This window comes from Thermobia domestica, chromosome 9 (genome assembly GCF_964235325.1).
Source record: "Thermobia domestica chromosome 9, izTheDome1.hap1.1, whole genome shotgun sequence".
Taxonomy (NCBI): Eukaryota; Metazoa; Arthropoda; class Insecta; order Zygentoma; family Lepismatidae; genus Thermobia; species Thermobia domestica.
The window spans coordinates 69,730,370-69,742,928 of record NC_137462.1 but is presented as its reverse complement, the minus strand read 5'-3'; the positions used below and the strand labels follow the sequence as shown (position 1 = coordinate 69,742,928).

Below are 12,559 nucleotides of genomic sequence, written 5' to 3'. Positions count from 1 at the left end.
AATACATTAGTTATTAATGCATGTCTGAAATAATAGTGCTTCGTATAGAATTTTACTTCATCCAATCGCAATAGCACAAAGATAAAAAATATTGCTAGGGATAATGTTCTTATTACAGAGAAAAATAATTAAAATGACTTAACATTAACAAATCATTTTCTTTAAACAGAGATAATATTTTATTATAATTTATGGAAGAAAGAAATAATTTGTAGTACAGTATCTTTATTAGGGTTATATATTCGTACAAAATAATGTAAGTACAACTGAGTCTGTCTTCAGAAAGGGCGTACTTTTAGCCACAACCTACACTGCTTCTTTTGACTGTCTTTCAAGCAGAATTCTGGTTTGATGCACGAAATACCTGCAACAAAAATCAGAAAATATTTAAAATGTTATATTCAGTGTGCTTAATTTGGTTGTACTTAACAATACAAAGTATCTTAACATTTTTGAGATTAAATGGACAAAATATGTTCGGTCAGGTATGGACTTTTGGGTTGCACGTAGAAAAACTATGAAGTGTTTATTGATGCTGAACAACAACTCAAAATGTATTACCATTCAAAAGTAAGTGGGTACCTCAATGGTGTTCGGGCTATCATGGGGTACCTAATGTCTGTATTTTTTAGATATATGAAAATATATGTCTCTAAAATGTAAGGAACTGACATCTGTTTACCGAAAACCTCAACTCGGTAAGCCTTATGGATATCGAGATATGGGAAAATAAAGAGCGACACTACAGAACTGTGGAGTTTGCGTACTAGATGGTGCAGTTTCGGAAACGTAATTACGAGGGCTTACAACAACCTCAAAAGTAGTTTCAATTAAATACACTACACACACGCCCTGATGGGGGTTTTCGGGTACCATGATATTCCCAGAACTCTCATTTCTAAATATTCTAAAATATGTCTTAATAACGTTTTAAAGAACGTTAGAGGTGTGTGTTTACCGAAACCGCAAGTCGGTACGCCTAACAGTTACCGAAATATGGTGAAATAAAAAGCGACACCATAGGTACGTGGAGCTTGCATATTAGACAGTACAATTTAGAAAATTAATTAAAATATGACTATCAAGATATTGTCAAATAAAGGGAGGATCCATATAGTTATGGGGTTTTCGTGTTAGGTGGTAAAATTTCCGAAACCGGTCATGTAAAGTTAATAAGCATCAGTAGCAATTTCATCTTAAAATAATTAGGTATTTCCATGGAGTTTAAGAACATCATGGGGTCTACCAAGATTAAATTTTAAAAGTTTTGTAAAATATATTTTGACATTTGTAAAGAGTATTAGAAATATGTATTTACCTAAAAGTTCCAGCTAGTACATCTAGCAGCTAGAGAGACACCATACAATAAAAGCGTATTAGATCTTGAAATTTCAGAAAACAATTATTGATCCTAACAAAAGTTAAATAAGATGGTACTTATATGGGTTAAGTGAGAACCTCAGACTCGTCAGTACAATTTCGATCGAAAGATTAATTCAGCTCTAAATTTTCTTTGGACAATTCCAAGCGTTCATCGGGCTCTGAAATAAAGTGAACATTTTTTGTCAATATCTAATATAGCAAGCGAGATATAAGGAATTATGTATTTTATGACGTCGTAAAAATAGAGACCCACATGGATTTGTACTTTTGAGTATTTGCTGTAAGAAGAAGAAATTTCAGAAAACAACCGTATATACCTTAATAGACAATTAAATGGGCGGGGGCACAGTGGCTTAGTGGTAGAGTGCTTACCTCTGGTGTATTGGGTTCTTGGTTCGATCCACGGCCAAGTCAGTTTGTAGTGGACATCGTATTCGTGGGTTTTCTCGGGGTACTCTCCTCCCACCTTTGCATTCCATCAATTCTGTCAACAACATTCACTTGCTTTAATCATAATCTCCCTGAGACTAAAATGCATAATCGTGGGTCGCTACACTGAAATATTTCCTTTTATTTAATTTTAAAATTAAATAGGGAGTTAAGTATGATCGTATCTCTACGGGTTAAGTGAATACTCCAATAGTTTCTGCAAAAAAAAAGATTAGTTAAACACCCTACCACTAAGCTACTGTGTCCCCGCCCATTGAATTGTCTATTAAGGTATATACAGTAGTTTTCTGATTTTTTTTTCTTATAGGAAAGACCCAAAAGTACAAATATATAAAGATCTCTATTTTTACGCCATAAAATATATAATTCCTTTTATCTTGGTTACTATCTTAGATATTGACAGCGAATTTTCATTCTTTTGTACAGCTCGATGAACCATTGGAATTGCCTGAAGAAAACCTAGGACTGAACTAATCTTTCGATCGAAATTGTACTGAGGTACTGATTTAACCCATAGAAGTACCATCTTATTTAATTTTGTTGCGACCAATAATTGTTTCCGAAATTTCAAGCTTTTATTTCACAGTGTTTCTCCAGATGTTAGATGTACTAGCTGGAAGTTTTGGGTAAATACATATTTCAAATACTGTTTACAAATGTCAGATTATATTTTCAAAAGCTTTTAAAATTTAATTTTGGTAGACTCCATGATGTTCTAACACCCCATGAAGATATCTAATTACTTTAAGATGAAATTGCTACTGGTGTTTATTAACTTTCCATGACCGATTTCGGAAATTTTAGCATCTAACACGAAAACCCCTTAACTGTGTTGGTCCTCCCTTTATTTGACAACATCTTGATAGCCGTTAGTCATATTTTAATTCAATTTCCGAATTGTAGCGTCAAGTATGCAAGCCCCACATACCTATAGTTTATTCCCCCCCCCTAAAAAAAATCAGTTCTTTACATTTTAGAGACATGTATTTCCATATATCTAAAATGCAGAAATTAGGTACCGCATTGGAACCCCATTGGAGTACTCACTTACTTTTGCATAGCAAGGTAAAAACGCCAGTGGTTCTCACTTTAAGTTTGAAAACATACTATTTTGTTTCTTCTCTGAGCATCGTGACTCTGTCGGAGCTGTACCATAGTTGGAAAGACTCACTGATCCTTCCTATAGTGACCATGTAGTCAGAATTCAAAAAGGAGTAGCCCTTGAAGGAAAAACAATATTTTAAAATCCTTGCACCAGTAGTCGTCACCTTAAAATCAAAATGTTCCAGTAGTAGTCAGGATTTTCTACCAGTGTTCATCACTCAAATAACTTGACAATTTATTCAAAAACGCACTGTGTATCAGTTTAGGGTTGAGAATACAATATAAAGTAGTAAGCTTAATAACTTTGCATCACTTTTAGCACTCAAGAAAGAAAATAAAAACGTTTTTACATACTTTTTAAAGCAATTTCAGAAAGAAAAATGTTTACTGAATTCAAAAGTTAACTGTATATCACTTCCACGTTAAGAGTACAATATTAAATACTATGTTTAATAACTATACGTCACTTTAAACTCTTGAGAATGAACATAAACAATTGTACATACATTTTAAAAACAATCTGAGAAACAAAATAAGTTAACTGAATTCAAACTTTAATTATACATCACCTTAAGCTTAAGAATACACTATAAAATGCTGAGATTAATAAAAAATGAAATCTTTAAGTTTAACGTCCCACAGTTATGGCGGTTAGGATAAGGAGACGGTGATAATGAGAAATGAGTGAAATGGTGGAATGAACAAAGTGGGAGGAAACGGGAGAACCCCGAGAAAACCCACGAGCAAGGTGTTTGTCCACCACAAAGTCCACACGGCGCGAGTTGGGATCGAACCAGGGACCCCAAGCACCGGAGGTGAACGCTCTACCACTGAGCCACCGCCCCCCTGAGATTAATAACAATGCATTACTGAAGAATGAAAACAAAAATGTTCTAGCTACCTATATTGTATTTACATGTTATTTCTCATTAACATTTTTTTTTTTTTTTTTGATAACTCATGATCAAGTCTAGGGATGCGCAAGAGAAAAGATTTGAGGTTGTCTCCTCTCGAAAAGGTGCCGCGAAAGTTGTCTCGTCTCGAAAACTGGATCCGTTTCTATTGGAAAAGCTCTATCTTGCCTCGAATTTCGTAACAAAAATTGTCTCGTCTTGTCTCGTGCGCATCCCTAATCAGGTCCATAGCCAAAAACTTCATTTCGGAGGGTGCTCGATAGGGCTTTGGGATATCCGAATTTAGATATAGATAATCGATGTCGACAAACTATCGAAACTTGTTCGAAATATCGAAAAATACAGCAATATCGAAATATAAACAATATCAAAAATCGAAAATATAGAAATATGAAAGAGATCAAAAATATGGATATATCGAACAAAAATGGATATATGATCTTGGAATACGATTTGGTGGAATAATGAGGGAGAAAAATAATCATTGATTAAATATTAAATTGAAAAGAAATAAGAGCCTGACGCTCAAATACTTATCTATCCGGCACCCATCTTGATCCCCATAAAATATCATGAAGTGCTTCATTGATTCTAAACCCAATAATAGTAATTTAACAATAAACACAATATATAATTTACTACGCACCTTGAAATGTAGAAATTAATGATTGTAATCCCCAGCTTTCCAATAGACCTTTGATTTCTCCAAATGAAGATTCGGATATCTTGTTTCTTCTCAAGCAATAATGGGTTACAATAATCAGTTGCAGTCCAAAGCCAAGTCACTAAGTTAAGCATAAAAATAAAAGAATTCATTAGTTAGATGCATACAAAATCCTACGCATGTAAATCCGAATCTACTTGTATTAAATTGTAAATTTAAACAAACTAAATTATACTACAGTTATAGTGACATCAAACATACATTAAATAAGGTATACAGGGTGTCTCAAAAGTCCCCTGACATAGGGTAACTCTGTTATTATCAGAGTTACAACAGAATGTAGGAGGGAAAAGCATATCCAATTATGATGTTTTCAATCTAAAGTGAAGGAATTTTTAAAATCGGATGACCCGTTTGCGCTGTACACTCTCTATGCGCCCAATGTGAAATGAAAATGCAACGTTGCCATTTACCTGGACCCACAACAGAAGTGAGTGAAGTTACTGTCTTTTACGCTAACATGTCGATGGCCAGCCCCCGTTTCAAACAGTAACTTCATTCACTTATGTCGTGGGTCCAGGTAAATGACAACGTTGCATTTTCATTTAAAATTGGGTGCATAAAGAGTATACAGCACATTCATCTTGTCCGATTTTTTAAAAAAGTGTTCATTTTAGATTGAAAACGTCATATTTCGAGATGTTTTTCCTCTTACATTTTGTCGTAACTCTGATAATAACAGAGTTACCCTATGTCAGGGAACGTTTGAGACATCCTGTATACATCATAAGAGGTTCCTTTCTTAATTCTACACGGATGTGGTTTCATTGAATGTGAGGTGGGTGATACACATTAGGCCTTTTGGGAGTACGTCACACGGACGACCGTAATTTTGTGTTCAAAATTTTTATGAACTGGTGGGATATGTGATACATATGGCCACGGGCTAGAATTTTCTCAGTATGTCAAATATGCAATCAGATTTCATGCAGCTTAATTTGGTGAAAAGCTATTGCCAATTGAACGTTACATTTACCTCTTTCTTGCAGATGTTGAACCATGCCGTTAGCACGTGAGGAATGGATCGAAATAATCAAACTGTGGGGCGGGAGGAGTATATGTGCAGTGGTTGCCGATTGCAGAGTCATCCACAATGTGACTCTGTGTCACATGTTTCAGTGTCACAGTAATTAACTAAATTTGAGAAGACGGGCACATTCGTAAACATACATCGTAGCGGTTCAAACTCGCGGGACCTTGTTCCTTCCCCATTTTGAACCGGTACATGAAAATGCCATTTACTCCATGTTTGCCTGCGCCGATTTTGAAAATTCCTTCACTAATCGATTTCTCCCGTTGAGTACTACAAGAACCAGTTAAAATCTCGCGGGCCCTTTATTCTTCCCCATTTTGAACCGGTACATGAAAGTGCGATTTTTTTTCATGCTTGCCTGCGCCGATTTTGAAAATTCCTTCACTAGTCGATTTCTCTCGACGAGTACTACAAGAATCAGTTAAAATCTCGCGGTCCTTTTTTCTTCCCATTTTGAACCGGTACCTGAAAATGCGATTTTCTTCATGTTTGCCTGTGCCGATTTTGAAAATTCTTTCAGTAATCTATTTCTGTCTTCGAGTACTACAAGAATCAGTTAAAATCTCGCGGGCCCTTTTTTCTTCCCCATTTTGAACCGGTACATGAAAATGCGATTTTCTTCATGCTTGCCTGCGCCGATTTTGAACATTCCTTCACTAATCGATTTCTCTCGTCGAGTACTACAAGAATCAGTTAAAATCTCGCGGTCCTTTTTTCTTCCCATTTTGAACCGGTACATGAAAATGCAATTTTCTTCATGCTTGCCTGCGCCGATTTTGAAAATTCCTTCACTAGTCGATTTCTCTCGACGAGTACTACAAGAATCAGTTAAAATCTCGCGGGCCCTTTTTTCTTCCCATTTTGAACCGGTACCTGAAAATGCGATTTTCTTCATGTTTGCCTGTGCCGATTTTGAAAATTCTTTCAGTAATCTATTTCTGTCTTCGAGTACTACAAGAATCAGTTAAAATCTCGCGGGCCCTTTTTTCTTCCCCATTTTGAACCGGTACAAGAAAATGCGATTTTCTTCATGCTTGCCTGCGCCGATTTTGAACATTCCTTCACTAATCGATTTCTCTCGTCGAGTACTACAAGAATCAGTTAAAATCTCGCGGTCCTTTTTTCTTCCCATTTTGAACCGGTACATGAAAATGCAATTTTCTTCATGCTTGCCTGCGCCGATTTTGAAAATTCCTTCACTAGTCGATTTCTCTCGACGAGTACTACAAGAATCAGTTAAAATCTCGCGGGCCCTTTTTTCTTCCCATTTTGAACCGGTACCTGAAAATGCGATTTTCTTCATGTTTGCCTGTGCCGATTTTGAAAATTCTTTCAGTAATCTATTTCTGTCGTCGAGTACTACAAGAATCAGTTAAAATCTCGCGGGCCCTTTTTTCTTCCCCATTTTGAACCGGTACATGAAAGTGCGATTTTTTTTCATGCTTGCCTGCGCCGATTTTGAACATTCCTTCACTAATCGATTTCTCTCGTCGAGTACTACAAGAATCAGTTAAAATCTCGCGGTCCTTTTTTCTTCTCATTTTGAACCGGTACCTGAAAATGCGATTTTCTTCATGTTTGCCTGTGCCGATTTTGAAAATTCTTTCAGTAATCTATTTCTGTCGTCGAGTACTGCAAGAATCAGTTAAAATCTCGCGGGCCCTTTTTTCTTCCCCAAGCCAATATTTTTTTGTATATTTTGAATGTATTCAAGTATGGAACAAAAGTATTATATAATTCCCTTAGTAGGCTTCTCAACTTAATATTTTTCAACTTAAATTTTATTTATTTTAATTATTTATTTTCTTGTGACTCAATATTTAATTGCAATCGTTCATTGGGGAGAAGGGTGGCCATTCTCAAATATATAAATATAGTATTCTTAAAATTTATGTGTTCTCGTACTATTAGTTTCTTCCACTAGACCTGGAAATTGCAAAATTAATACCTGGAAAACCTGCAAAATTCAGGGAAATTGAGTTCCATATTTATGTATGAACACTGCTATTTACATTTTTTTTTTTTTTTTTCGAATAGGGAGAACTGTACGAAAGGGTGGTTTGAGAATAGTATAACAGTAGGTTTCTGGGAGTGTTGTTCGAAATGAAATCTTTAAGTTTTACGTCCCACTATTATGCTGGCTAGGCTCAAGATGACGGGGTGTTGTTCGGTGGGGGTCAATGTTGCCAATTTTGGGTAAAGTCGCTAAATAAGGGGAATTCGACCTCAACGATAGTTCAGGGTGACCATAAAATTTTCAGTTAAAAACGGGACAGGTTCTTGCAACACTAGACTTTTAGATCTACCTTTGTTCTTATCAGTGCCTTGATATCAGTGTTCCCCCTCTCTCTCTTCGTTACAGAGCGGGTACTTATGAAAAAGGAAAGACACGTTGAAGTTTGTTTAACACACAACCAACTGCTAAAACCTCTGCTGCCTTTCGAGCAGTACTGCGAACTATAGAGTATTTTTAATATAGGGATTTTCAGTTCAATTTTTGCCGCTTTGTTATTATTAATACTTTTAAAAGGAGTAAAGGTACTGGGTTTGTTATTTACTTCTTTCATTTACATAAAACGGGACGAATACTACTTTTTTCCATCTACTGACGGGACGGCCGCGACACGCCCCTAAAACGGGACTGTCCCGGTCAAAACGGGACGTATGGTCGCCCTACGATAACGACAAAAAAAAAAAAAAAAATTCCGATTGGAGACTTTTTTGGGTGATTTTTAAATAACGATTTACCTACTTACACATTTAGCGACTTTTTGCTGCAAACAAAATGTTCATCTGTAGAGAAGCATTATTAGTTCAAAACAGTTTTTACGTTATTTTTTTCTGTTTGTTTGTTTTAATCAGCGCAAGTGATGAAGAGTTTGGAAATACAGCGTACTCACTACTCCACAATCCTGCATTGTTATGTTACCCTTGCCCTCTAACGAAGAATAACTACAAACTTGATGTCCTTTAGTTCGCAGAGTTTCCGTTGAGAGACACACGTAATACATCATTACCGATAGCAACAAGATTAGCTATAGATGCGTGAAAAAAGGCGAAGAAGGTGTTTGTTATATTTGTCCTCTGGGGTCTTTTAATTATTCTGCACTTTTTCTTTTACAAAAAATTGCTTAACGTAAGTACTGTAGTGTTAATTATTTCGGAACTATTTTGACCACAACATGAACAAAAGTACCCGAAACAACCTGAAATGATCCCTGAATTAAAGGATTGGTTGCGCCCTGTTTACAAAGATGTGAATAGAACCAGCGGCGCAAATCTGTCTTCAACATTGGGGGGGGGGGGAGGGTAAGACCGTTACCATACTTTTTTTGGCGATGTCCAAAATACTTATGAAGTTGAAAAACAATGTTGTGGAGGATCAGAGTTGTCTTTAGCGTTAGGAGGCTGCAGATTTGAGGCTTATTCTGGGGGACATCTCACGTTCCTTTGTAGCAATCGGACAAAAATCATCAAATTTCTCCCAAAAAACACATTTCAAATCGGATTATTTGGGAGAAGTCCCCCTCAGTTCCAAGATTGGAGGGGACATGTATCCGTCATCCCCCCCCCCGGGATTTGCGCCAGTGAGTAGAACATATTGTTTAGTTTACATCTACAACTTTTACAATGCTTATAGACAATGAATTTCTCGATTATTTCTTATAGCGACTTTTCACCCAAAATTGGAGTCGTCACCTCTCGTTTCGCAAACTTATTGCCAACATTTTAGAAACTGGTTGCGGGGAGAGCTACAATGGATGATTCAAGTTATTTCGTCGCTTCCGCTGTGAACCTAAGTACAAGATTCCAAAAGTCACATTTTTTTGGTTCCAAACAATATGTCTGCTGGGTGAAAGCATAGACTGGAATGTGTTGCCTTTCCTACCTTAACTTTAATCCCATAGTAGCTCCTTTCCCAAAGTTAAAAAAATGCAATTCTTCCTTTCTTAATAGTACTTATGACCATGGGCGGCGATTAGGGGTGGCAAAGGGGGGCAGTTGCCCCCCCACTTTTCTCAAATGACCTATTAATGTATATAGTTTCAACCAGGGAAGTTTGTATATTAACATTGATATACAAATATTCAGATCATGTCTTGCCCCCCCACTTTTAACGTCCAATCGCCGCCACTGCTTATGACCCAAAGTATTACGTAAGCATTGTATGTTACTTATGTAGCTCACAGAGCCGCAGCTATGGGCAAGCAAGCAAAGCACGTGTCCCGGGCGCGTGGTTGGAGGGGCGCCTAAAAGAGAGGTTATATATTAGTACTTTTCCTGGCGGTATTTAATACTTTTCATCAGAGTGCGAAATCATGAAATCAAAGTGAGAGGAAAAAATGAAATGAAATCTTTGAGTTTTACGTCCCACGGTTATGCCGGTTAGGCTAAAGGAGACGGTGATTATGAGAAATGAATGAAATGGTGGAATGAAGTAAGTGGGAGGAAATGGGAGAACCCCGAGAAAACCCACGCACACGGTGTTTGTCCACCACAAGGTTCACTTGGCGGGGCTAGGATCGAATCCGTGACCCCAAGCACCAGAGGTGAACGCTCTACCACTGAGCCACCGCGGCCCTAAAAGTGAGAGGAGACTGGAGGAGTGAAGAGAGAGAGAGAGAGACAGAGAGAGAGAGAGAGAGAGAGAAGAAAACGCTCGCACTTTTACACTTCAAAGTAAATTAAGTCATTTATTTTTTCTGTCCCCCTCCTCCCCCTCCCCTAAGTTCTACTGTCAAAGTAAATAGCTAAAAACACTCCCAGGCCAGAAGCGCATCTACGTTGGAAATTTGATCGAGATCGGTCGGTCGGTGCAAGAGATTAAGAAAAAATGAAATGAAACCTTTGAGTTTTACGTCCCACAGTTATGCCAGTTAGGCTAAGGGAGACGCTGATGATGAGCAATGAATTAAATGGTGGAATGAAGTAAGTGGGAGGAAATGGGAGAACCCCGAGAAAACCCACGCACACGGTGTTTGTCCACCACAAGGTTCACTTGGCGGGGCTAGGATCGAATCCGGGACTCCAAGCACCAGAGGTGAACGCTCTACCACTGAGCCACCGCGGCCCCCGGCCGGGAATCGAACCCGGGTGTCCCACGCCAAAGGCGTGTTCATTAACCACTTAGCCACGAAAGAGCTCATCTGTGAGGCAGTGTAAACCCCCCAAAAAAGAAAGAAAATAAACGCACACTGGATGTTTGCGCAACTGAGGATCAAAACATTCTCAATGGAGTATGAGAAATAGTAAACGTCAATCAATGTGTTCTTTTGCTTATTCATTACTTCGTTAATACTTAATTCCTTCTAGAAATAGTGAAACAATACTATGAAGAAACACTAATTAAACTAATAACAATTACGTTGTATTTCTTACCATACCGTTTTTACCACCCATAGAATTTCAATCTAGCACTATACTGCATTATCACGCCGTAACGAAAGCTGAAATTCAAAGACATGGCACTCGTTAACTGTTGAAGCTGTGTTGTAGCTACCTGTATATCACGCGGCCTTCGTTGGTACTCCTCAACATAAATACGTCACAGCCCAAAGCCAGGAAACATCACAAACAGAAGACAGGGGCACAAGCAGTGCCTGACACTTCACGAACTCAAACCCACCAAGACTCAACTCAACATGACCTTCAATTACGTTCTAGAAACCAAACCAGTGCTAAGGCACAAACTCACCAACTTCCTATATGAAAACACAAGAAAAAAATCTAACGTTTTGGTTCCAAAGTGATGACATAACAATAATACTAAAAAGGTTTTAATTTTCAGTAACCCAAACATTAATTAACTAGGGAACATAACAAAGAAAAATAAATAAATAAAAATAAATTAAATTAAAAAATAAAAACCTGACAAGTAAGCTCTCCCTGACTACTTTTTTTTTTAAATTTCAGTGAGGCTGTAAAATATGTCAATATCTTCGTTATATATATATATATATATATATATATATATATATATATATATATATATATATATATATATATATATCATTGTAAACAAGTTCTTTAAACAAAAGAAAGCTCTGAGAGCGCTTACCTCTGACGCGGTAGGTCCCTGGTTCGATTCCTGCTCCCGACAAATAGGCTTTTGGTGAACACTGTAGTTGTGGTTATTCTTAAGACTTTCCAGTTTCCTTACATTTTCTTGATTCCACCATTATCATGTATCTCATCGTCACCTTCTCTCTTACATTGATGTACAATCATGGGGCGTTAAACTAAAAGAAAAAAAAATCTTGCAAATATCCTAGTAAAAATGAGTTTTCTAAACTACACTAGTGGCCCCGCGTAGCGTATTCGCTAACGCTCTCGCCTTCGGTGCGAACGGTCCCGGGTTCGATCCCGGTGGGGGAACTCGGTCGAAAAAGTATCAAAAGATTTTAAGTCCAGCCATCCTGAATGAGGTTTCCTTGGCTTTTCCTCATTCACAGCAGGCAAATGCCGGAGTGGTACCTAACATATAGGTCCCAAGCCGTTTTCTCCCTTCCGAAATCCAAAAATGAAAATGAAATCTTTGAGTTTTACGTCCCACGGTTATGCCGGTTAGGCTAAAGGAGACGGTGATGATGAGTAATGTATGAAATGGTGGAATGAAGAAAGTGGGAGGAAACGGGAGAACCCCGAGAAAACCCACGCACACGGTGTTTGTCCACCACAAAGTTCACTTGGCGGGAGCTGGGATCGAACCCGGGACCCCAAGCACCAGAGGTGAACGCTCTACCACTGAGCCACCGCGGCCCCATTTTTCCCCAATCCATTCTTCCCTTCCTTTCCCCGGATAGTGTGATCACCGAGGGAAGTCATCCCTCATATGCGACGGGCTAACAAGGCCATTGATGCCGAAAGCCCAGAAATCTAAATCCTAAATCTTCACTACACAAGGGAATTTTCGCGCTGAAAACGGTTTATTAGCAATTATGTTAAGCAGCC

General features: G+C 37.9%; 1 long non-coding RNA gene across 1 annotated transcript; it reads right to left on the bottom strand.

Moving 5' to 3' along the window:
- Window positions 1-217: 217 nt before the first annotated feature.
- LOC145694018 (uncharacterized) lies at window positions 218-11,321 on the bottom strand. The gene is made up of 3 exons (XR_014132888.1): window positions 11,109-11,321; window positions 4,498-4,636; window positions 218-364 (listed from the first exon to the last, which is right to left on the bottom strand). It is a non-coding gene; the product is annotated as an uncharacterized LOC145694018 (long non-coding RNA).
- Window positions 11,322-12,559: the final 1,238 nt, after the last annotated feature.